The 25,669-nt window shown below is 38.5% G+C and overlaps 1 protein-coding gene across 3 annotated transcripts in view; it reads right to left on the reverse strand.

The window, feature by feature from the left end:
- Positions 1-25,669, reverse strand: part of CTNNA2 (catenin alpha 2) — an 803,547-nt gene that overhangs the window by 513,635 nt on the left and 264,243 nt on the right. The gene's annotated exons all lie outside the window — the stretch shown is intronic.

The raw sequence follows: 25,669 nt of genomic DNA on the forward strand, positions 1-25,669 counted from the left end.
TGGTGGGGCCAGGCAGCAGGGCGTGTTGTGTCTCTTTTTATTTGCTTTGAGGTGCTTTGGTATTGAAAAATAAATCTATCCCTGGAGACGGGGACTAAAATCCTGCCACTATTGGGAGCTTTCTCTGATACCCTGGCTGGTGAATTAACCCACTAATTGGCTCATGCACCCCAATTACTTTTCTTCATCATGATCAACAGCCTCATAATAAGTCTCTCTTCACTCCTTCACCCAGAGACCCAGTCTCTCAGCAATTACCTAGAAATAAGCACAATGGAATATATGTACCCATATATACTTAGTGTGTGTTCACATCTCCTTCATCTCTCTTTGTACAGATGTAACTCACTCATATCACCTGATCTCCTCCAGATGCTTCTACTAACAGCTACCCCTCTGACCACTCCTGCTTGTCCAGGGTCCCATATCATATTTTTTCTTTGACATCTCTTCTTAAATGCCCAGCTCCTAACAAAGATTAATTCTCGACGAAACTTTTGTATTGTCTTTTGTATCCTTTAGGGCTGTAACTTCAGCACAGTCTGAGTATTCATTACTTTTCTCCCTCCATAGCCAGGATCTCATTACATCGTTTGTGCTTCTTCTTCCTTAAGATAATCAAAACTCCCCCTTTCCTTACTTTCGTCACCATTAAACCGTGTACAACAGCTGGTCATCTCTAACCTTGATTGCAATAATTTTCTTGTGTCCAGCCTCTGACTCTCACCTGCACGCAGTTCCCTTTCCAGCACATCCAAAATGCATCTGTTAGTCTTCTCTCTCTCTTCACTGGGATAACAGCACCAACCTACCAACTCTCTCTCTTTGTCAAGTGCCATTTCCCATCACCAGTTCAAATCCCTCTTTAAAACCAACCTCTTCAAGCAATTACTCTTTTCTCCTTATTATTACTCCTCTCCAGCAAGACAGGATGACTGTGCAGGTCTGAAAATCTGAGCTTAGTATTTTTCACATTCAAAACACAGGACATTCTACATTATGGTTCCCATAGTGACAATACATTGAGATATAAAAGCCACCCGAAATACAGAGGACAACAATGGACTTGTGGCTGTTTTAAGAGCCATGTCATTCTTACTATCCTGGTCTTTGCGTGTACTCTAACATTTCCAACACATAGTGCATAAATATTGCAGTTTTTGCACTTAATTTTTATATAGTGTTTTTGATAAATAAATATACTTTTCTTCTAAATAAATATAACTTTCATTCTCTTAAGTATTAACTAACCACCAAAAATAAGTATCAAAGTTGGTCTAATGTATAATACTTCATGGTTTTAAACAGAGCTGGGTGAACATTGCAAACAATTTCCTCTAATAGAACAAGTGTTTAGATAGATTTATCATCTATGCTAATGTCCCTTTTTCGCCTTCTTTCCATGAATACAAAGGCAATTAAGTGACTTGGCCAAATATTTTGGGGAAAGCAAAGTTTGAAGTCATGTGAATAAAGATTTCCAGAGACTGAATTTTAACTTCACACGTGTATTTGTGCCAAAAGTGTTTGTGATCCCATACAGCCATGGAACAGAAACAACATTATAGAACCTATCTGACTGATCGCAAACTAAACAACTCAACTCAAAACTTGGAAAACTGAAAATCAAATGCTGTAAACAAACTAGTTGTGATTAACCCATCATTGTTGTTGAAAAGTTCAATAAATACATTTGATCAAATACATTGAAGGCACTGTCTGCTTATATAATGTACCCTAACAGAGAGGCTAAATTCAACCAATTCATTGTTCATTAAGAATGATTTCCTCAATGCCCGTTTCAAAGAAAGGATGTTTTCATTGCTATATTGATATTAGAGTGTATTCATCCAAAATTAGAGCTGTTCCTTTTAAACCAGTTTTTGACATCACATCTTTAATTCTATCTATGAATTGTAAAAGACAACATACTGAGGGATTTGCTAGTTTTGTTAGGGGTGTTTTTTATTGTGTGTGGTGGGTGCATGTACACTTGTTGAGAATGTATAAAAATGTAAAGTGTAAATGTTAACTGCTGAACAACAATTACTCCCAAAACACATTTTCACCCTTTATTTATAGGGTTTTATAATTGAACATTATAAGCCAGGAAAACATTTTTTATATTCCAGTCTTGGTGGAAGTCACTTCTTTATTACTGAAGGCAGGTTTAATTTCATTTCCATTAGCTGGAATTGTACTTCAGTTATTATGGGTCCAATAGGTGTAATGTCATTGTGCTGCAATGCCACAATAAGAAAAAGCATTACAAAATCAATATAATGGTTAGGGACTTTCTCACCTTTCTGACCCGCGTGCTTTGTTTTACAGAAGAAGCTACTGGTTACAACTATATTAAGGCTTACCACACTTCCCCTTATAACACACAGTTTTAAATTTTGTGACAAATTTCAACTGTTCCAGCAGGAATTATCTATGGTTGGTCTTCGCCTCAGGTTCGATTCTTTGGAAAATTTGAACAAAGATGGGGGAGCTGGTTGATCCAAACACGGCCAAGGAAAGTGTGGGCCCCTTACTGAATGAGGGAGGGAACCTAGTGACAGAGGATGTGGAAAAAGCTAATGTACTCAATGATTTTTTTGCCTCTTTCTTCACTAACAAGGTCAGCTCCCAGACTGCTGCGCTGGGTATCACAGCATGGGGAGTAGATGGCCAGCCCTCTGTGGAGAAAGAGGTGGTTAGGGACTATTTAGAAAAGCTGGACGTGCACAAGTCCACGGGGCCGGACGAGTTGCATTCGAGAGTGCGAAAGGAATTGGCGGCTGTGATTGCAGAGCCATTGGCCATTATCTTTGAAAACTCGTGGCGAACGGGGGAAGTCCCAGATGACTGGAAAAAGGCTAATGTAGTGCCAATCTTTAAAAAAGGGAAGAAAGAGGATCCGGGGAACTACAGGCCAGTCAGCCTCACAACAGTCCCGGGAAAAATCATGGAGCAGGTCCTCAAGGAATCAATCCTGAAGCACTTGCATGAGAGGAAAGTGATCAGGAACAGTCAGCATGGATTCACCAAGTGAAGGTCATGCCTGACTAATCTAATCGCCTTCTATGATGAGATTACTGGTTCTGTGGATGAAGGGAAAGCAGTGGATGTATTGTTTCTTGACTTTAGCAAAGCTTTTGACATGGTCTCCCACAGTGTTCTTGTCAGCAAGTTAAAGAAGTATGGGCTGGATGAATGCACTATAAAGTGGGTAGAAAGTTGGCTAGATTGTCGGACTCAACGGGTAGTGATCAATGGCTCCATGTCTAGTTGGCAGCCGGTGTCAAGTGGAGTGCCCCAAGCGTCGGACCTGGGGCCGGTTTTGTTCAATATCTTCATAAATGATCTGGAGGATGGTGTGGATTGCACTCTCAGCAAATTTGCGGATGATACTAAACTAGGAGGAGTGGTAGATACGCTGGAGGGCAGGGATAGGATACAGAGGGACCTAGACAAATTGAAGGATTGGGCCAAAAGAAATCTGATGAGGTTCAATAAGGATAAGTGCAGGGTCCTGCACTTAGGATGGAAGAACCCAATGCACCACTACAGACTAGGGACCGAATGGCTAGGCAGCAGTTCTGCGGAAAAGGACCTAGGCGTGACAGTGGACAAGAAGCTGGATATGAGTCAGCAGTGTGCCCTTGTTGCCAAGAAGGTCAATGGCATTTTGGGATGTATAAGTAGGGGCATAGCGAGCAGATCGAGGGACGTGATCGTTCCCCTCTATTCGACATTGGTGAGGCCTCATCTGGAGTACTGTGTCCAGTTTTGGGCCCCACACTACAAGAATGATGTGGAGAAATTGGAGAGAGTCCAGCGAAGGGCAACAAAAATGATTAGGGATCTGGAACACATGACTTATTAGGAGAGGCTCAGGGAGCTGGGATTGTTTAGCCTGCAGAAGAGAAGAATGAGGGGGGATTTGATAGCTGCTTTCAACTACCTGAGAGGTGGTTCCAAAGAGGATGGTTCTAGACAATTCTCAGTGGTAGAAGAGGACAGGACAAGGACCAATGGTCTCAAGTTGCAGTGGGGGAGGTTTAGGTTGGATATTAGGAAAAACTTTTTCACTAGGAGGGTGGTGAAACACTGGAATGTGTTACCTAGGGAGGTGGTAGAATCTCCTTCCTTAGAAGTTTTTAAGGTCAGGCTTGACAAAGCCCTGGCTGGGACGATTTAATTGGGGATTGGTCCTGCTTTGAGCAGTGAGTTGGACTGGATGACCTCCTGAGGTCCCTTCCAACCCTGATATTCTATGATTCTATGATTCTATGTAGGAAACAAGACACAGACAACAACATTAGGTTGAATGTGGTGGGAAGCAACTTTATTAAAGCCCAAACTCCCGGGAGGCTGAAGTTATCCCCCACTTTGCCTACCAGGCAGTTACTTGGGTTCAGTGTGGTAAAACTAACCAAATTAACCAAGAGGAGAACTGAGGGGAATTGGCTGAAGCCTCCCTATTGATGGTCCATGAGTGTCTGGATCATTCATGTAACACAGTTGGGTGTGTTCCTGCCTGTGGATGGGAATGTAAGGACCTGTCAGATGCTTTTGCAGCACCACACCGTGAGAGGCAGCCCAGGCTGCTGCATTTGAAGGGCCCACTGGTCCCAAAGTCCAGGTTTCACACCAGGAACCCCGTCACATACAATGATTAGAATTACTTTGCTTCATTATAGACTTAGAACAAATCTAATTTATTCCGCATAATGAACAGTTTGAGGAAGATGATTTTTTAATTTGTTCTCAAATTTTATTTTTTATTAACAGCTATTTAAAAAAAAAAAAGGATGAATTTGGCTTGGAGTTTAGCACCAAGCAAACACAGCATATTGTAGTCTAGAAAAACCACCTAAGATCACTTATTGGCTCATCAGTGGATTATTGGCTCCAGGGGGCCACTCGGGCAGGGCTCACTGCACATGCAACTCCTGCCAACTGATCTTAATAGTGGCAGTAGCATTATCGCTGCAGAATGCTTCTCTCAGCCAGAACAACAACATTGTGGCTGCTACATTTTCAAGATGAATGTTGTTGCCATGGTAAAAAGCTTGTGGTCTCTAGAATGAGAACTTTGAAATATTAAGGACACTATGTGATTAGGGAAAGGTAGAACCCATGTTTTGATATGAGAGACAGGAAAATGAGAGAAACTATTTCTAATTACCATCTTTTCTCTCTACTGGCTTTCTGAGATGCACCCTATAATGAACATGCAATTACAATCAAAGCATTAAATAAGCATCCCCTCACTCCCACATTATACAGATTACTGAAGGAAGCACATAATGGAAAATCATTTTAGAAACCGTAGTATTGAATGTACTGTTAAATATATCTCACCATGTTCTGAATACATCCTCCTATTTTTAAGTGTATCCTTAACCAAAGCATGTTTAGTGAGATCAAAACTCTACTCCACATTACTATAGTCTTCCACCCTACCCCCAAAATGCATGCATAGCCCTACCCAGACCCCTGTATGTGTGGGCTAAATGTTAATGTATTTTGTCAAAAACAGATTACCTTCCATGGCTAAGTTATTCCATGTCATCATCTACAGTAGCCATCTGCAAGCCTAATCCCCTTGTGCTCTCAAATTCTGAGTGCGTGCTACACTATTTTTGTTTTACGTTCCCGCATAAATCTGTTAAACTCAATATGTTACAGCAAATTCCCCAAATCAAAAGCAATCTGCTGGCCTATAAAACACTGGCTACTGAAAATCAAAGGGTTCATTATGGTAACAATTCAAGAAGTCAGTAAGCAATCTTTGCGGTCTGAAGCTTGAATCACACACTACAGTATCTGCTCAGATAATCCATGCTGTAAAATCTGATCTGTTCTTGCTATACACAGTGTGGCCTGGCCTTGCACCCATTCATGTATTTCATATCTAATAAAAATCTGAACAGTTGGTCTGATTGGATTTTAAGTGATGCAAATTTGAAAATCAAAGAGGCAGACTCCCTTTAGACTTGGTCTATTTAGATTATAATTGTAAAGAACCTCAAATTACATTTACTGTGCTATTGAATTCTCAAGAGATTCAATAGGAGTTTTACCAAATGAAAACTATTTGTCATTTTAAATTTGTTAACAGCAAATAAAAGTGTATTCAGTATATGATGCCTTTTTTTATTTTAGTACAGCCTTGCTTACATATGCAGTAAAGGTGTAATCACTTTTCACTGCATGGATCACTCTTTGGTTTCCACAGTAATTTAATTACATTGTTTGACAAAAATAGTTATTTTATTATTATTATTATTCTATTAGCCTGGCAACTAAATTAAATAGATAAATACCATTTAAATTCCCCATCAGACAGATAATCATTTGGAGAGACCAATTTGACATTCCCAATTAGAAATTTCTTCTCGGAAATGTAAATATGATGAAGTAACACATGTTGAAAGCATCAGTAGGCTTGAAAAGCAATAAGCTTTCCTAGCCTAAGATTTTTTTCTTAAAAACAAAAGTTGTTTGAAATATTTAGATTGATTTTGGTCAAATGCAGGCTTATAAACAGAGGCAATTATCATGATGGATAGATATCACTTTCCAGTTAAGGATTCTAACAGTAGAAGTCAAAATCCTCCCTAAAAACTTTTTTACTTGTTTTGATCACCAATCTCTGCTCAGATAATACCTCCTTGAAGATGAGATATTTATAAGTATGTATTAAAAACAAACAAACAAGATAACTCAAATGTAGCAAACATGACAATGGAAAAGAAAGTAGAATGCTCTCCCAAATCCAAATTTCCTTTTTTGGCATTGCTTTTCGTATTCCCCTAGTATGTTACATATTACTTGTGTTATCTGTCCAGATTAGGCCCTGATACAGCACCTGACTGACTGCAGGCAGAGCCCTGCACAGAGCTTCTCTGATCTTTAAAAAATGTTCTTCTGTGTAAAGGCATACAAACTCATAGATGCAATAGAATTAACCACACAAAGGAAGTGTGTGTATGTATGCTCATACTTTCCTTATAAATATAAGGAAACCTTGGAGCTGTGTTAGACTTGCAACTTATCATATGAAAAATAAATGATCTTCCACTGTGGCTTAAAATGCAAAATAAGGAGTCACTAATTAGGGTATATTACTCCTGCAAACTCTTCAGCACATTTTAATACAGTTTGGTATCTGAGACAGACAAATGAATAAATATATCATATGTCATGTTATTTAAATATATTTGTTGAGAATTTATCACATAATTTATTAAAATAGCAGCTTAGTCCATCACTACTCTTGCCACCCCACCCTCTGATGTGGATCTGTAGATGCTTCAGGCCCAGGCTAGCTTACCCTATTCTGGGTACAGGTTTGAGCCTGTGCTCCAGTTTAAGTCAGGCTGGAACCCACCCACCCCTCTCAGTGAGGATGCAGACAAAAATAACCTGGGCTAAGCAACGCAGATCCTCAGACCTGGGTCTCAAAGGTTAACTGTGCAGTGAGTCTTTACTCCTCTCTGCATCATAGACACCAGACTGCACAGAGAAGCTTCTGCTGATTTGGGAATAGGGGTGGGGATGAAAGGCAAAATGCCATAGACTGTCTTCTCCACACACCAATCTAGGAAGCATAATCTGGCACCAGATCTAACCTAATTTCTTCTCATTCTCCAGCAAGTATTCTGTACAATGAATCGTAGGTCCTCCTCCTCCTGTGTCCCTAACATCTAGCATAGCCTCATTGCTAAATACAATCCTCAGCACCATCAGTTGCCTATTACCTCTTGCTTGACTCATAAATAGCTGCAATATTGATGGGTTAGATTCTGCAGTCTTTACACAGAGAAAACTGCAATTGAAACCAACAACATCTATAAGATTTGGCTCAATATATTTTAAAAATAACTATAACTATCAGTATGCAGCATTTTTCATCCACAAGGAGCACAAAGTGGTTTACAGACTGATTATGTAGGAATCATTCATTACTCTTTCAAATGCAGCCACCCCTGGGTAAGCCACTGCAGTCATTCTATACCAACAGCAATATAAATATGGCTTAGCCTTCTTGCTGCCTCCCAAGCTGCTCTCTGTTTGCATAATTATTCTGTTCTCCTCTTTGGGCATCGTTCCATGCAGCCTCTTGTGTCTGTAACTTCCAACCCTTCCTTGTATACCAAACGACCAACCTCTCGTCATTCAAATCCATTCTCAAAACTCTCTATTTCCATGAAGACTTCCAAGATAATACACCAATGAAAGTAATCATCAACTATCCATGAGGCGTATTATCTGACAGAAATGTACTGCCTGTACATAACTCAGAATATAAAATTATTTGGGAAGAGATCCTGTTTTCATCCATAGTTTAGTTTTCAAATATATGACACTAATGACTACCTCTAATAAAGCTTAACAACATTGTACCTCTAGCTCACCTGGAAAGAATTATTCGCCACTCACACTTAAGTAGCCTCATAAATGTGCTCTGACAGGACAGCGCTAGAGGCTATGCATTTTGACTAGATTATCTAATCAAATGTTTTGCTCCCCAAAACAGCTGTACATCGTGAGTGGTATGGAACAACCTGAATAATTATGCAAATTTGAAAAAGAAACTGGTGTAAATCTATAAAAATTGCAGATTCTCCTCAGCCATATGTATTTTAAAGGCAAAGTACTTTGTTTCATGCAGTTCTAATCAAATTGCCCCTTACCATTGCCACTGGCTGCTCCTATTTTTATTATTATTTTTTTAAAGTAATTTGCCTAAAGATCTAAATCACACTAATGGAGTTAGACTACTGTGGGGTTAGCCATCTGGCTTAGTGGCTCATTAGTAAAGAAATGACCCCTATGCATAAAACACAGCTGGGTCATTCCAAGCTAATGAGCCTTCAAGTTTTATTGTCTGGTACATCTACAAATGGCTGGACGTGGATCTCTTTTATAAGTCTACAATTTTTACATACTAACAATTAGGCATAGAATTGATTAAATTGTAACAAATATTATGATCTGTGAACACAGACCTAAAATATCTACTCATGTAACATCAATATGGACTTCTTTAAAAGAACATTTCTATACTGTAAGATCTTGATAAAAACAATGCCTTTATCTTTATTTTTTCTGCATTAGAACTTGCTTAGTAACTTAATGTAACATGCGGATAATGTACTGCTCATTAACTCATTTAAGTTTAATATTTTTACATTTTTACTCTATAATTTTAATGTAAATATATTGTAATAAAACACAGAGAGTTCATTCCTGAAAAATAATGTGAACTATTTATGTAAGGCTACTCACATTAGAAAGATTTACAGGATCAGAACCCAAACACCTGCTCCCACAAGAAGCTAAGGCCCCAATTCAGCAAAGTACTTAAGCACTTACATGTCTAACTGTAAGCATATAAATAGTCCCATTGACTTCAGTGGGACTCCTCACATGCATAAAGTTATGTACCTACCTAGATATCTTACTGAATCAGACTCTGTATATTCTCATGAGATATTGAGTTACCTCCACTCCAACACAATGGGAGCTGATATAGAGTGATCTGGATTGCTTGGTAAACTGGGTGCAGGTAAGCAAACAATGTTTTATATTACTGAATATAAATGTATCTATCTAGGAACAAAGAATGTAGACCACACTTAAAGGCTGGTGGACTCTCTCCTTGGAAGTAATGACTAAAAATGTTCTGGGGGTCATGGTGGACAATCAGCTGAAATGAGCTCCCAGTCCAACACTGTGGCCAAAAGAGCTAATGTGATCCTTGGATGCATAAACAGAGAAATGTCAAGTATAAAAAGAGATACCTCTGTGTTTGGCATAATGTGTCCAGTTCTGGTATCCACAATTCCAGACAGATGTTGCCAAATTGGAAAGGGTTCGTTGAAGAGAATGATTAAAAGATTAGAAAACATGCCTTATAGTGATAGACTCCAGGAGTTCAACCTATTTAGCTTAACAAAGACTTGATCACAGTCTATAAGTACCAACACAGGGAACAGAATTTGATAATGGGCTCTTCAGTTTAGACAACAAAAGTATAACAAGATTCAATGGCTGGATGTTGAAGCTAGACAAATTCAGACTGGAAATGAGGTGCAAAGTTTTAACAGACAGGATAATAAGCCATTGGAACAACTTACCAATGGGGTTCGTGGATTCTCCATCACTGACCATTTTTAAATCAAGATTGGATTTTTTTCCCCTAAAAGATATGCTTGAGGTCAAAAAGGAATTAATTCAGGGAAATTCTATGGCTTGTGTGATGCAGATCAGACTGCATGATCATAGTGGCCCCTTTGGCCTTCGAATATATGATTTTATGAGCAACAGTGAAAATCAGACAGTTTTTCCAGTGTCTTTTGTACTAACTTTATATTAAATATTGTGAAATAAAGAAACATTTAAAAAATAGTGAATGCTTCTTGTTTTCTTACAAAAATAAGCATAATAAATTAGAGATAATTGAATATGCACTCACTGCAATCACAGGGTCTTATTCACACCAGTAGTCTTTACTTGCATTTATGTAATAAATTACACACATAAAGGTTTGCAGGACGAGGCTCTTAGGCATTCAAAATATTGTTTAATTTTAACAGGTAACAGATATTTTTAAACTGAAGTAATGGTATAAGGAGTGAGTGCGGTGCTTGAATTTTATAACCTAATTTAAATTTCAGACATTTGAACATGTCTATACAAAAGCCAGATGAAAGACAGACAAAATGAAGTTATTAGGAAAAAGGTCATGTCTGCAATGAAAATTAAATTCTCCACTGTAAAAAATCATCAGCTTGTTAATAAGAAGTGAGATAAACAAGCTAATGTTACTATCCTTTCACAATAAGCAGTAATTTCAATTTTGCTCTTTAAAAAAATAAAAACCAGTACATTCTCTGCCTCAGTGGTCCTACCAGCTGGGTAAAATTCAATTTTGTTTTTTCATCAAATTGCTATAATAAAATATAACTAACACAATTTTGTCCAGTTCCTTGGGTTTCCAGTGTTCAAGATAATGTGATTATATTAGATAACACCATTTCCTCTACCTATCCGTGTCAATCTTTTTCAACTCTTCCATGACATTTCTTATCAACGACAGATTGTATAGTTTTTAATACAATAGCCTAAGAGAGGCAAGGGTTTCATTACATTAATATGTCTCTGGTTAATTCTACCTTATCTACTTATTCAGCTTAGCCTTAAAACCCAATTAAAATCTAATTTATCTGATCCCTGGATTCTGAATACCATTTGGCAATGAATCTGACAGCCTTGTAGTAACTACATTACTATACATTGTGCCCCAAGGTATTCTAAATAATGTTTAAAAAATTCATTTAGAGCAGTAGAATTCTCTTTTGGGGCTCTTTGATTTCATAGTGAAGAACAAATGTTTTATCATAATGCAAAAATCTAGTTATGCTATTTAAAGATGTAGGGCCAGATCCTTGGCTAATGTAAATTGACATAGCTCCACTGGAACTAATGGGACTGTGACAGTTTAAACCAGCCTAAGATCTAGCCCATAGGCCCCAATTCTCCACTATGTCGGAGCTGTACTTGGTCATAGTGAAGAGTGGCGTCTGCAAGGGCACCAGTTGATTCAGTGATCCTTGACTTCCCAGCATTGGCAGAAGTTAGAGTAGCAGAGGGTGCACTCTAACTTTCACCACTGACAACTCCATTATGAAGTTTGCACCAGCAGAGGATCAGGTGTAAAGTGTATGTGGTGGACTGTAATATTAATCCTAATGTGTTAAGGGAAGACATTCTTTTTGCTTTCTACGGCCCCAAACTTGCATTCACATCCTTTTGCCTGGACACATACGACTGCATGACTTCTGTGATGATTTGCTATCATTTTGATACATGAATGACTTCAGTGGGGCTCAACATGGCACAGGGATCCCCGCTAGTGGATCCAAATGAGGGCCCTATATACTGCAATAATAAACGTATTGCAATAATAGATGTGCAGTATATTATTTCAGGTTTCATTGTATATTACATTTTAAGACTAATGAACAGGAAAACCTGTTACACATAAATGTATTATAGTGAACTCCTCCTATGTCAGGAAATTCCATATAATTTCAGTGTAACAAAATGGAAGCCAAACTATTTAAAATAGTTTTTTCTTGTATCAGTAACAAGACAAAGGTGATATTTAAAATATATTTACCTGGTGATAAAATGAGTTCTATGTAAGTTGCATGTGCTACTTGTGTGACAGTGATTCCATTGCATTTGTTTTGTGATATCCTGATATATTACAAGCTAACCCAAAATAATCATATTTTATGCTAGATGTTTAATAAGATATCAGATTCAACTGTTTTGTGAAAAGAAATCCAATATTTTAAATTCAGTGCTAAAAATCCAAGAATAAATTGAAAAAATTAATATTCCAACCCAGTTTCCCTTCTGTTAAAAAAACCCTGATATTGTAATATGTGAGTTTTAGGAAACTGATCATATCACAGGTTATTTTTCTTACTTTCATTTGTCTATGTTAAAAACAAAAACATCACATGCTGCTATTGTACGAAGAACACACAGATCTGGATGGAATAGATTTAAGTTAACTGACGAGTTACCCTATGATATACTCACAAGGTTATGATCTGTCACAGTAATTCTATTGTAATCATTAAATCATAAGATGATATGACAGGTCAGACAGTAAAATTCCACTGAAAACAATGCAATTACTTTATGACATTCCATTATATTGTATAATTTACTTTAGTAGAAGGAAACTTGTAAGTAGCCTATATCAGTACTGTATATCCTTTGTATATTTCAGCATACATCTGTGATATCTTCCCATATAGAGATAAATCAGAAAAAATACATGTTTATTCCTGGAACAATAATTTCTCTAATATTTTAAAACCAAAATGCCAATACTTTTCAGAAATGCAAGAGGGATTTAGCACCTAATCTTTGATTTGCTCATTTATGCACATATACTACACAACATTCAAAATAATTTATTTGTCTTCACAAACCTTTTGACTCGGGTGTCTTGTTAAAGATCCTGTACCTAATAAAAATAAGCTTTCATTTTTGTTTATTATTAAATTTCCTTTTATTACAGCTATACAATATCAGAATGCAGTTCTTTTAATTATGCAGAGAATCCTTATAGCATGCAAGTGTGCCCTCTTCTGGACCAAGCCCATTATTTCAGAACCAGGCTTCTAAAAGGGCGTCTGAATTCTTATAGTCCATCAAACACTTAAATAGAATCATATCAGAATAACCATAAAAGAAAAACAGTAATCCAAACAGTAGTAGCACTGATTGACCTGTAATTCTACATGAAAATTCTACATCCAAATAAATGAAACTCACCATTGCAATATATACATGGCACATGTTTACATACTAGAGTATCCAGCATATATTTTTTTTCAATTTTCACATTTAATGTAAGTTTTGATGCCTAATGCAAAATAAAAATAGAATTTCCAACACATATGTAAAAGAGAGGATTGGCCTTTACATGTGACCTTCAAGGAAATGCACCCTGGTTATTAAAACACCATTGTTAATTTATGTATTAATATTGGAGGGGATTCATTTTTTTTTAAATTTCAATCACTACTGGTTTTGTAGTTAGAGGAAGAACTGATTTTATACATAAAATGGATTAAATACAAGGCAGCTTTAAAATTACTATTATAGGTCAAAGTCTGGTTAATGTAGGGATAAATGGTATAACTCTATATCTCAAATTGTGATATCGATAAGATACCTCCCTCCCAAAAACCATATTGCTTACATGGACCTGCATGCTGCCTGAGACCAGTCTCATGTACAGCCACCTCCGTTGACAATCCCGGTTATGCTAAACCACAGAAAGTACAGAATCTAGAGGAATCAAAATGGAGATACCTAACTGACACCATATGTTCCTGCTACTGTCTGTAGGTTTTTTGGCCTTATATCTGGATATTACATAATTAAGATGCCATGATACCAAAAAATCCTTAAGAGAGCAGAAGACATGAAGCCTTTTGGGAAAAATAAATTCAAAACATGAGTTTCTGTAAGCTCACTAATTTCAGCAGACATGTTTATTTTGATACATTTCCAATAAATATTTAAGACGTTTTTTCTTTGTGCTCAACATCTATAGGATATACAAAGATGGAAATCTGCCCTGTAAAAATAGTGAAATGCAGGAGAAATATGCACAAAGCAGAGGTACATATAGAAAGCAAAATCATCATACCACAAATGATATTGCATTAACTACAGAAAAACTTCTCTCACAACAGGATAATAAACTCCATATGACATGTAGACAAACAATAGCAACAAATTAATGACCCATACACGCAAACTCCAACACTGAAAAGAGTAGTTAAAGAGCATTGAACAGTCACACAACTATAATCAGGGTTCACTCTGGAAGGTATAAACAGATGAACAAATAACTTTAAACAATAGCATGTTCAGTCACTCAAGAACTGACAATCGTTATTGAAGTACAAACTTCTCACCTAGCAAAGTGTATATGATTAGCTGTTGAAGGAGTCTTTACTTCTGTAAGCAGATGCATCAAAACAACCAAAAAATAGTCTACTACTATTGAAGAACTGAAATAAGAAAAAGAAATTGTTACCCTATACTTCTAAAATAAAAAAGGAGGGCAGAATGAAAATGATAGAAAGACTTCGGGTTGTACCGTACCGTTTGTATTATTGGACAAGTCACATATCCCTTTTATTTGATTATAGTGACTTTTAGAGGGGTGGCAACAATTGTAAGGTATAAATATTCAGGCGCACTCATGGGGGCAAACGGAGAGGGAGATTGTGCCTGGACATTTAGGATATGTCCACACTGCATCTGGGAATGAGCCTCCTAGCCCGGGCGGATAGCCTCACACTAGTCTAGCTTGAGCTAGCACACTAAAAACAGCAGTATGGACGTTGTAACTTGCGGTCTCAAATCTGCCCCACCTGGACATGCGAACCCAAGTCCACACTGCTATTTTTAGTGTGCTAACTCAAGCCCTTAAAAGTTAAGCCTGCCCTTAAGAACTCTGCTGATTTGGGCCTAAGAGGGAAAAAGGATAAAAGATCATACCCTGTAGGAAGACATCTCATAGTAACTGAAGAGGAAGAGAGCCCGAGGAAGGATTTAAAAAAGGGATTAAAAAACAACACACTTAGTACCCTTAGTTCTATTGAACAAGTCATATATTCTATAAAGTATAATAGTTTATATAGATTGTAGTGGCACATAGAGGAGATGACAGAAATTATGAACTGTAGACAATTTGCTATTGTACTTTTGTGAAGAAATGCCCTTGGTCATACAGTTTTATTTATAGGTTGCATTGTTTTTTGTTGAATATCCCTTTTCTCCATACATTCATTTTCCCCAGAACTGAGTCATGTACATGTACGTACACACACACACACACACTTTATAAATGTGTGTATGCGCGTGTGTGTCGGGATGTATGGAACATTCACTTCTCAGTTCAGGGATTGCATGTTCTTTTGCATTTGTACTATGTCCTTTGTGGGCAGTACCAGGAATTAAGAATAAACAAACACCACAATAAAAGCATTACTTGGCCCTCAGAAAACAAGGACTTTACTTTTGGTTTTGGGTCTCTTACCCTAGCACGGGTGCTCTGGGGAAGAGACAAAAGAGGGAGAATGCCTTTTGAAATGCAAAGTGTTCGACATCCTGGTCATGCAGGCTGGGTGAAATTTAGGTTTTGGAAACTTTCAGTTATGTTTATATTTTTCTGCTTGCAGCTTGTTCAGATGTATGCTGATAAAGATTTGCTCCTGCTGAAAAATCCTGCTCATTATTGCTAAATTCCTTCCTAGTAACCCCGCTAATCCCTGGTTAGAAGGGATGTGAAATTCCAGACTCATACAGAGAGTGAGGACTAATTAAAAAACAAAAAAAAAGGTAAAACTTGATGTTGTGGATAGCTTAGCAGAGGGAGAATGAATAGTTCCCAACTATCTCCCACTGATGCTACAAGAGCAACACCAGTAGGAATACTAAATGAAGCAAATAGGATAGACACCCCAATGGTAGAAAGAGCTGCACCACCCTGTGCCAAACTCCAAACGGGAGAGGGTTCTTGATAAAACAGGATGAGGAAATGACTCTGAGCCGTATCTTGAACCATTTGAACATTTGGGAAGAACACTTATGTTGAGCAATGGGCCTGCTGGGGGGGGGAGCCCTAAGAGGCCTATAGCTCAATGGACTGGTGATTATAATCTTCTCAAAGATATAATCTATAGTCAGACATTCTGTATGAGCTGGGGGAGTGAGAAAGGTTATCGTGGCAGTTTAGAGCAGTTAATTCATGATTTCAAGCCATGGCACAGGAACTGGTTTTGCCTCTGCAATCAGTGGCTGCAAACAGAGCCTAACTCCACTGGAGAAGTAGTAGAGCTGATTATGTCAGAACCACATTGTTTCCACTGGCTGGAGACAATGATTGCATTTGAGGCCAGCCTAGGTGACCACATGACAGGTGGAGAATTTCCTGGTTTCAGAGATTGACTGTGGAAGTGTGAGATTAGCTAGGAAGACACAGGGCTGGGTGTTCAGATGAAGAGAAGCCAGGAGAGATAGTAAAGGAAAAATAGAGTTTTCTCTGATGTCTTTTGAAAGACTTGCATTGGACCAAATATTTTCCCAATTTAACTCTGATTGCCCAGAACTGTACTGAAAACATCAAAGATTCCACTTGGGATAGACTAGGCTCTGGGTGAATCTTTCTAGGGAAGTCAAGGGGCAGTGACAGTTGCCACACGAGTTGATGCCAGATCTTGTACAACCTCAGGAAAAAGAGCACCTGGAGTTGTTTTTCACGTAGGTAGGAGGGTCATGGCTGCCATTCCTGCCCCTTGAAGGATTATAACTATGCTGTAGCTTGCAATTCCATTTTACAGATGTCTCCAGTGGTACTGCAAGATTTGTTTGATTCCCGTCATAATTCATGAGCTTAAGTTTCAAGGGTTGTTAGATTCTTATTATGCTGAAATGTTTGTGCCAGAATGGATAGTGGGCCCTGACATACATCTGTCTGCTATGATGTTGCACATTGGCTGCACTTAAAAAGAAATCCAGCCTTACCTTAACTCCTGGGTTATAGTGACAGTAAATAGACGAACTTCAAAAAAGAAAAGGAGTACTTGTGGCACCTTAGAGACTAACCAATTTATTTGAGCAAATAAATTGGTTAGTCTCTAAGGTGCCACAAGTACTCCTTTTCTTTTTGCGAATACAGACTAACATGGCTGTTACTCTGAAACCAGCCAAACTTCAGTGATGGTTATTCCCACTGTATATGATTTTTATTGTAACCGTGTGTGTGTTTCCCTTGTTCCACTGAAGTTTTAGACCATGAGTGGGAACAGACTGATACGTTTTCAAATCAATGGTGGCACTGACCTGGACTCAATTGGATCCATGACTGGCAGATTTGAAAGGTCTTTCATTTTAGTTATTCTGAACTTTCTGGCCCAGTAGGTGGAGGCAGTAGAGACAGAATACTGGTTAGCTAAGAATGGAATAATAGTTACCCAGAAGGAACAAAGGAAAAGGGCCCACAGTGGCACTGCAACTTAGTGTGCTTTAAGACCCTCCAGGGATACTCAACTAGGGGGGATTCATTCAAGGTTATACCATTAGTGGATGACCAATCACTCAGTTCCACTAATTTTATAGAAGAGAAAAAGAGGCAATGAAAAGCTCAGTCACATATATGAGTGCTTGGCTGTGGTTAGTGAGGCTCGGGTGGACCTAGTATTTCGATTTTGACTTAGAAGGAAATATGCTGGTCAGAATCATCAGTGAACCTCAAATAGGAATTCATTTTCCCAAATTCTCATTCCAAGGATTTCCTGGAAACAGAGCTTTCTGAGTATTTCAACAACACATATGGAACCTATCTCCTGCCAGCGTAGAACCCAAGACATATTTAAACATTTCTCCCCGGTTGACTTGCCCAAGGTAATAATGTTGACAGACCATGGCACGAGCATTACTTCTCAGGTGCTGCAAAAAGCATGCTTTCTCCTAGATATTTTTAAAGTCAGATAAAACCACAGTCTATCATGCTCAAACAGATAACCTACTTGATCCTTTTAATAGAACACTCAAAGGAATGCTGTGTAAATGTGATTACCAAAGCCCAAAATTGGACAAAGTGCTGATATATAACTGTTATCTGCAAAGCACGAGGTACCACTCTTTTCTACAGGGCTTGCCTGTTGTGAATTGTGTTTATGGAGGAGAGCAACCGGATATTTTGGCCCTGCAAAAGGAAACACAAGGCAGCAGACGTGATCCTGAATATCCTGAAATTATGGAAACATCTGGATTCTGTAGCAGCTTTTGCTTATAAAAACCTGCAGGCAACACAGATTCCCACAGTACTATCATAAAAGTGCTAAGCAATGGGTATATCAACACCAGGTCCTGCTGCTGTTACCAAGAAAAGACAAGAAACCAAACTACTTGCCATGTAGCTGGGACCCTTTGAACTAGTGCTCTGGGTAGGGTATGCAGATGGTAAATTTTTTGTAGTTGGGGAAAGGTAAGGTACCCAGAAGTCTCTCAAATTTAGACAGCTAGATGGGTACATCCTATGGAAGTAGGAGTTAGAGTGAGATTGCCAGCAACCAGGTGCTAGGCAAGCCAGGAATTTGATAATCACTTTGAAACAGCACATTTCATGATTTCCATAAGAAGTACCAGGAAAAATGATATTGTTGTCAACCATCCCAGTGACTCAACTGCTCAGAATTTTGTGAAGAGGGGGGGGAATCTGCATTTCTCTCACCCAATAAAGCCAGTATGCTTCTAAAAAACTGCCCGAATACTTCATTTTCAACAAAATATTGAATCAGTTACTAAAAATTGCTTGATATCTCAGGGATGGATCATTGCAACATAAACACACTGTTCTGACTGGTACTTAAAAAGGCAGAGACCCACCCTTTCACAGTCCCAACCTGTTTGTTTCCACATCACTTTTTCAGGCCAGGAAATATAAAACTGTTTCCAGAGATCCTCTAGGAGAGCAAAATGAAATGGCCCAGTTCATTATTTCAATCTTGAACTACAGTATGTAGCTTTAACTAAAACTTGCTTTTCTAAGTATTCCTTGAAAAGCTAGCAGAGCAATACTGAGAACAATTGATAGATTGTCCTTTCTAGGCTGCTGTAACTAAATCAGACAATTCTGATGACTCAGCAGTCAACCTCTGTCACCAATCACTGATTACGGAGTTCGAGACAACTATGGACATTTTGCTGTCTCGTGAATGTAATTTAATGTTCACTGTCACACCAATTAATCTTGTGTGATTCAGAGCCACCTCTCTAAAGGATGTAAGAATGATTTTTTTTTCCTTTTTTAAATATGAGTTCAGCTATAGCTGTTAAATATGGAACTTGACAGTGTCTTGAGAGTCCATAGATTTTCATTTTCCATCACCTCTTTCATTCCAATTTGGTTGTGCCTTCAAGAACAATGACCTCTAACTGCCCATTAAAGACTTTTAGATTTTACTCACTGCAGCACTTTTTTAAAATACCATTTTATCTGGGACAAACTCAAATGTATTTCCAGTATTTCAGTGAGCAAAACCACCTGAAGGTCTACATTTTCTCTACCTTCATTCCCTTACATTGTTTATCTTCAGACCGGGCATTCCATAGACCCATGGTATAGCCACAGAGCTCCAGTGACCAGGAGTTGAGAACAGGCGACAACTTTGGAGGACAAGTTACAAAAAAGCACCGAAGGGTTAAGGGGAATCTTTCCACTGTGTCATATCAAATATGTTTAGGGACTTTAAAAACAAAAGCCCACACAGATTGAGGAGAAGGATCAGAAATCTGGGAAATGCTGAGGAGGAGCAGAGGAGGAGCAGAGTAACAAGGAAAACAACAAGAGGATTCTGCTTCTACTAAATTTACGCCATAGAATAAGCGGGTCTTTAAAAGATTGCTGCTGCACCCTGTCACTATTTTGAATGCATGCATTCTGAAGTTCATTCTAAGTCCCAGACAGTGCTGCTATGAAGTTCCCTTTCCCCAGCCTTAGTGTACCTGCTGATAGAGGAACCCCATCTGCAGGAAAAGCAGCAACAGTGACTCTTGGATACTAGCATCAGAGGCGTAGCTGTGTCAGTCTGGACCTGTAAAAGCAGCAAAGAGTCCTGTGGCACCTCATAGACTAACAAACGTATTTGAGCATAAGCTTTCGTGGGTGCATCCGACGAAGTGGGTATTCACCCACGAAAGCTTATACTCCAATACGTCTGTTAGTCTTTCTTGGATATTAGGTGCAGGAAACAGCCAGACAGGCCCCAAAGCCCTGACCAGAAACATTCCCTGAACCGCAAGGGGGGAACCCAACAGAAGCGCCTGAGCCCATGAGACTCAATGGCCATGCAAATTCCCTGTCTCCCTGCCCAGAGCTCCCGCCAAAAGCAGTCCCACTTCACAAAGGGGAAGAGCTTTAGGAGTTGACTTGGGAGCCTGCAGGCAGGGACCAGCCACTGTGTTCTCCTGTCCTGCACCTAGAATCCCATACCAGAAGCAGACCCCAGTCTTCTCCAGGGTGGAAAGAAGTGCCAAGAGCCAGTGGACTCTGGAGGAAGACGCCAGTCAGGAAGGCCCCATTTCCACACTTCTTCTGAAAACAGGAAAGTTAACTACCATTGAGCCTGTGACACTCAGTAGTACGAGCACTGATCTAACAGGCTGATTATTGTCAGGGAGGAGTTAATTGTGGCTTTTTGGAAATGGTGGGCATATTAGAAGGTGTTTCCCTCTCCCATATAGGCTAATCTACACTACAAGCTATGGGTGTGATTACCCAAGAAGGGGGTCACCTGTTGGCACAACTCATCATTCTCACAACTAGTGAGAATATAAATGGTACTGTCACCATGGTAGCATGGGGTAATGGTGGGTACAAAGTCAGCATGGCAAAGCCATTCTACTGGGAATCATAGAATAACAGGGTTGGAAGGGACCTCAGGAGGTCACCTAGTACAACCCCCTGCTCAAAAGAGGACCAATCCCCAACTAAATCATCCCAGCCAGGGCTTTGTCAAGCCTGACCTTAAAAACTGCTAAGGAAGGGGATTGCACCACCTCCCTAGGTAACCCATTCCAGTGCTATACTGCTATTTATACTTGGGCTAGCTTCATGAAAGCTGGCATGAGTATGTGTACAGAGCAGGGGAATCACACCCCTCTTTTATACAGTGGACGTAGCCATATTTTCTGAATATTCTTGTGGTGGGGCCAGGGGTGGGAGACTTCAGTATTACTAATCCCAAGATTTTAAAAAAACACACACACACACACAAAACCTGAGTTAGCCCCGCAAATCATGAGACTGATTTAAAAATGAGATTATAAGAAGTTTTACTTTTTGAGTTTTTTATTTGCCTTCTGGCGTTTGAGTCTTTGGGATTCACATTTTCAAGAAGGATTATGGGATTTCAAAATTGGGTTTTGTTCCAATTTGGAATTAATACCCAAAATTTCAAAATTCTCCAGGTAACAGAATTAATGATATTTTTTTTTTCAAAACTTGGAACAATTAGACGATTTAAAAATGAAATTCTGCCTATCAAATGAAGGGGAGCCAGGAGCCTGGAAGCCCCAGATCCCAAAGGTCCAAGGCTCCCAGGTTATCTGGGGATTGCAGGATCCTGATTCCCTTTCAGCTCACCAGGTGGGCTGAAGTGGAGCCAGGAAGCCTGGGAGCACTGGCAGAGCAAGAAGCATAGGAGCTGGCACGTTTACAATTTGTGGGGCTCTCAGCTTCCCATCATCCCACCAGGCTGAAGAGCTGGGAGCCTGCCAAGGAGCCAGGTAACCAAACTGGCATGAAACTAGACAGCAAAAATTTCTGATGCGTTCTCCTTTCAAGCTCTTCTGTGACGCCATGAGGACTAGAAACTTAATCTCTTTCATTTAAAAAGAAAAGTATCGCAAAACTACAGGAGCTACAGCTTAAAAAAAATCACCAAATACCATGAGACTCACAATAAAATCAGAGTTGTCCTTTGGGAGAGCTAAGAAAGAAAGAAAGAGGGACTATTGAGGGGAAATCTTAAAAAAAATGTAACTGACAAGATACATACCTTTGACATTTTAGTTATATGAGGTTTATGACTTTGTCTATCTTGTCTTCTTCGAGGTGCTTCCTATGTGTTTGTACATCTAGCACAATGGAACCCCAGTCCTCATGGGGGCTTTTGTGCACGATCACAATACCAATATACAATTATTAAAAACAATGATAGAGCTCCTGTGGGCTGATACTGCAAAACCTCCCACGGTATTAATCATTCAAACAAATATTTGCAATGGAGCCAGAATATCTGAATATTTGATGAGGGAATAAAACTGAACCAAATCTAATTCAGTATTTTAATGAAAATCAAAGTGAAATTGTCAAGTTTTGTCTTTTCACCCCTTCTTAGCAAAGTTGTGTCACTTTGCCTGAAATCTTCATAATATTGAAAATCGTTTTTTCTGAGACTGAAACTTAGTCTTCCCCCTTTCCCCCCTTGCAAACCTTCCTTCCACCTGAATATAAAAACTAATGTCTGAACAGTGAGAGAGGGAACAAAGCTTTTTACAGGATCCTCAGACCCTGAAGTCCTACTGTGCCTCTCCCCTCACCAACTGATCAGACATCCAGTGGCATCTTTCTGAACTACAAACCAGCGCTGATCGGCTCAATAAAAATTTGCTTGGAACATTGTATAGGTGGCAGTGTATGCTATATACAAGAACGCCATTTCAAGCATATAATTAGCTAGACGGACATTGTTAGCAACTCACTAGCACATCAGGGATCTACAAAATGAGCAGAAGAATTCTCCCTCCTGCATCACAATTTTCTTTCCGTTACCAGTTTGACCTAAAGCTATGGTAACATCACCTATTGTCACAATAGTGAAAAGTAAGATAGGCTGATTTGTCCTAAGACTGAATGCATCCAGTCCAATTCTACTGTTTTGCACCTAGTCATTCATACCTGAGCAAACGGATTGTAAAATGAGAGGTAACACACTACAATTTATACCCACTTTGTACTCACTATGCACAGGTGTAAAGGATTAGCTTAGTGCAAGAGCACGGAGAATCAGGACTCTTCTTTAAACAACATGAAACAAAAAAACAACTTGTAGGTGAAGAGTGAGTCTCCCTTGCCCTAGATCACTGAAGAAGGTAAGTGGAGGGGCACTTTTCGGCTGAGCAGAGCTATTAACATTTGAATAGGCAAGAAAATAATCATAGCATTGCAACTGCAATGTACAGTCTCTCTGAAATACTGGCATGCAATATTACTGGCATAAAATAACGGTATTCTTAATGAAGAGTATCAAAGGAGCGTGCACATTTTATGACTGATTATTAGCCACACAGTTTCAGTTTTTTCCATTACCTCTTCCTCTTGTTCTTTAATCAAAATAATATAGGAGTAGATTTAAAATGAGGTACTGATAGCACTGGTTAAAGGCATTCTGGGCAGATGTTCTACAAGCTTCCCTTGGACAGCTCTGCAAACGTATCTCAGTACTAACCGGGAACAATATACTCTTACAGACTGGCCATCTCTTGATCAGGCTGTCAGCTGTTCCAAGTCGTGCCTTATCGCAATCAGATTTAGTTTTACCTTGCAACAATTCTACCAAGCTTTTGGGAATTTTGCAAGTGAAATCTTTGGCAGTTGTAAAGCCCTTGCTTCTCATTACTGAAAACCCCATGTCCTCTTATCAAGACAGGGGTTAAAAACAAAAATGGAAGCCATGCCGGTAGATACAAATGTTGTATCTTAAAAAAACAAAAACCAAAAAACAACTAGGAAGTGATTACATGACATAATTTATTTTTTAAGTTTGAAATGCTATACCTCAAACTAAACACTCATTTGTTAAGAAGAAGATACTTATACATGAACTGTTAAACTGATTTCATTACGTTCCATACGAAACATGAAGAGAAAAAGAATTGGGAATTATGGATCTTAGATCTAATTAGACTGCTATTAGACGAATAGAAATATAAAGATGGACAAATATCCATCAGCTCAGTTACTTAAACACCATATATAAAGTGTAAAACAAAACTCTGTTCCACTAAGCATTCTAAGAGAAACCCTGAAACTACATTAGCCATCCTCTGCATGGTCATAAACGTATGCTGTCGTTTAAACTCTAAAGATTCTTTTGCCTTATCTGAAAGTGGTGTCAGAAATAAAATAAGTAATGTTTCTGAAGCAAGGGCAAATTCATTTTGCTATCACAAAGCATGGTACATAAGAAACAGGATACAACAATCCATCAGTTTTGGAATGATCTTTGTAGAGACCTTTTAGAGCTTACACCTAAAAGTAATAATTCTGTGAAACAAGATTCTGCAGACAGCAATCCAAAAAGCTATATTTCACATCATCATCACCTGTTCTTTAACTCACTCTCTTTACGGCTTTCACCTCAAGATAAAACAACATCAGCTTTGCTGTCATTTGCACCAAAAGAACATATCAACTGTCACCTTAAAAAACAGCAAACAATTTCTGTGTTGTAATCCTAGACTGGGGAAATAGCTGTTCCTTGAAGCCAACACCATTTTACTGAACAGTAAAAAGAAAATATAAGCAATTTAAGAAATAAATTCTAGTTGTCTCAGGTATACAATAAAGCAAATAGAAGATTGAATACTTTCACTGGTTTGATATTGTATATTATCAGTCTTGCAACTAGAAATAATAATAATAATAATAAAAACACTTAATCCTTGAATGTTAGTTTTCAACATTTATCAGAATTGGGGACTTGGAAAAAACAGCATCAAAATATGCAATGTGTTTACTTAAACTCTAACGTTACCAGCAGATGAAAAATGAGACATGCAGTAGAACACTTGCTCTGGTAAATATATTTGGATGGCTTAAATGTGCAAATACTCATTTGGAAATATTTCCAATCATATAATGTATGTTCAAAAAAGGGGAAATGGATTTGAAACCCTGTAATATCCTTAAACACAGTATCTAGGAGCTCATGGAAAGACATGGGCATCACCATTACCTCTTGAAGTGGCTACCACCATATTGTCAGAGAAGAATTGCTTCCGACAATATTTCCAGGAATTAAGTTGTAATATAAAAAAAAAGGTTATTGACTGGTTATGACCTCACTGCATATATCACAGCCTTGCAATGATGGATGAGTCTAGTAACAATAGTGCAGAATATTCACAAATAATTTTGGAAGTATACATAGGCACTGTTAAGAAGAGGATGTTTATCATTTAGGAGATTATACACATAAAGCAAATGATACTGTATGTCTACACTGTGGTGACTGATGCATTTAAGATATTTTAAAAACATTTCATTATGTGCACTGCAATAATGATAGATAATACTGAACGGATTCAGGGAATCTGCACACTTACAGTTAATAGCTCCAATTACACTGTTAGCAAATAAGAATCCTCATGGTTTAACTACATCCTCCCACATGCAAACTTAGAGCTACTTCATGTGAACTTCTGTGTGTACATCTGAATAAAACACTACATGACTATTTCCCTACAACAATGAATAATGCTAGAAACCGACTGTACA

The sequence above is a fragment of the Caretta caretta genome, chromosome 4, assembly GCF_965140235.1.
Source record: "Caretta caretta isolate rCarCar2 chromosome 4, rCarCar1.hap1, whole genome shotgun sequence".
NCBI lineage: Eukaryota > Metazoa > Chordata > Testudines > Cheloniidae > Caretta > Caretta caretta.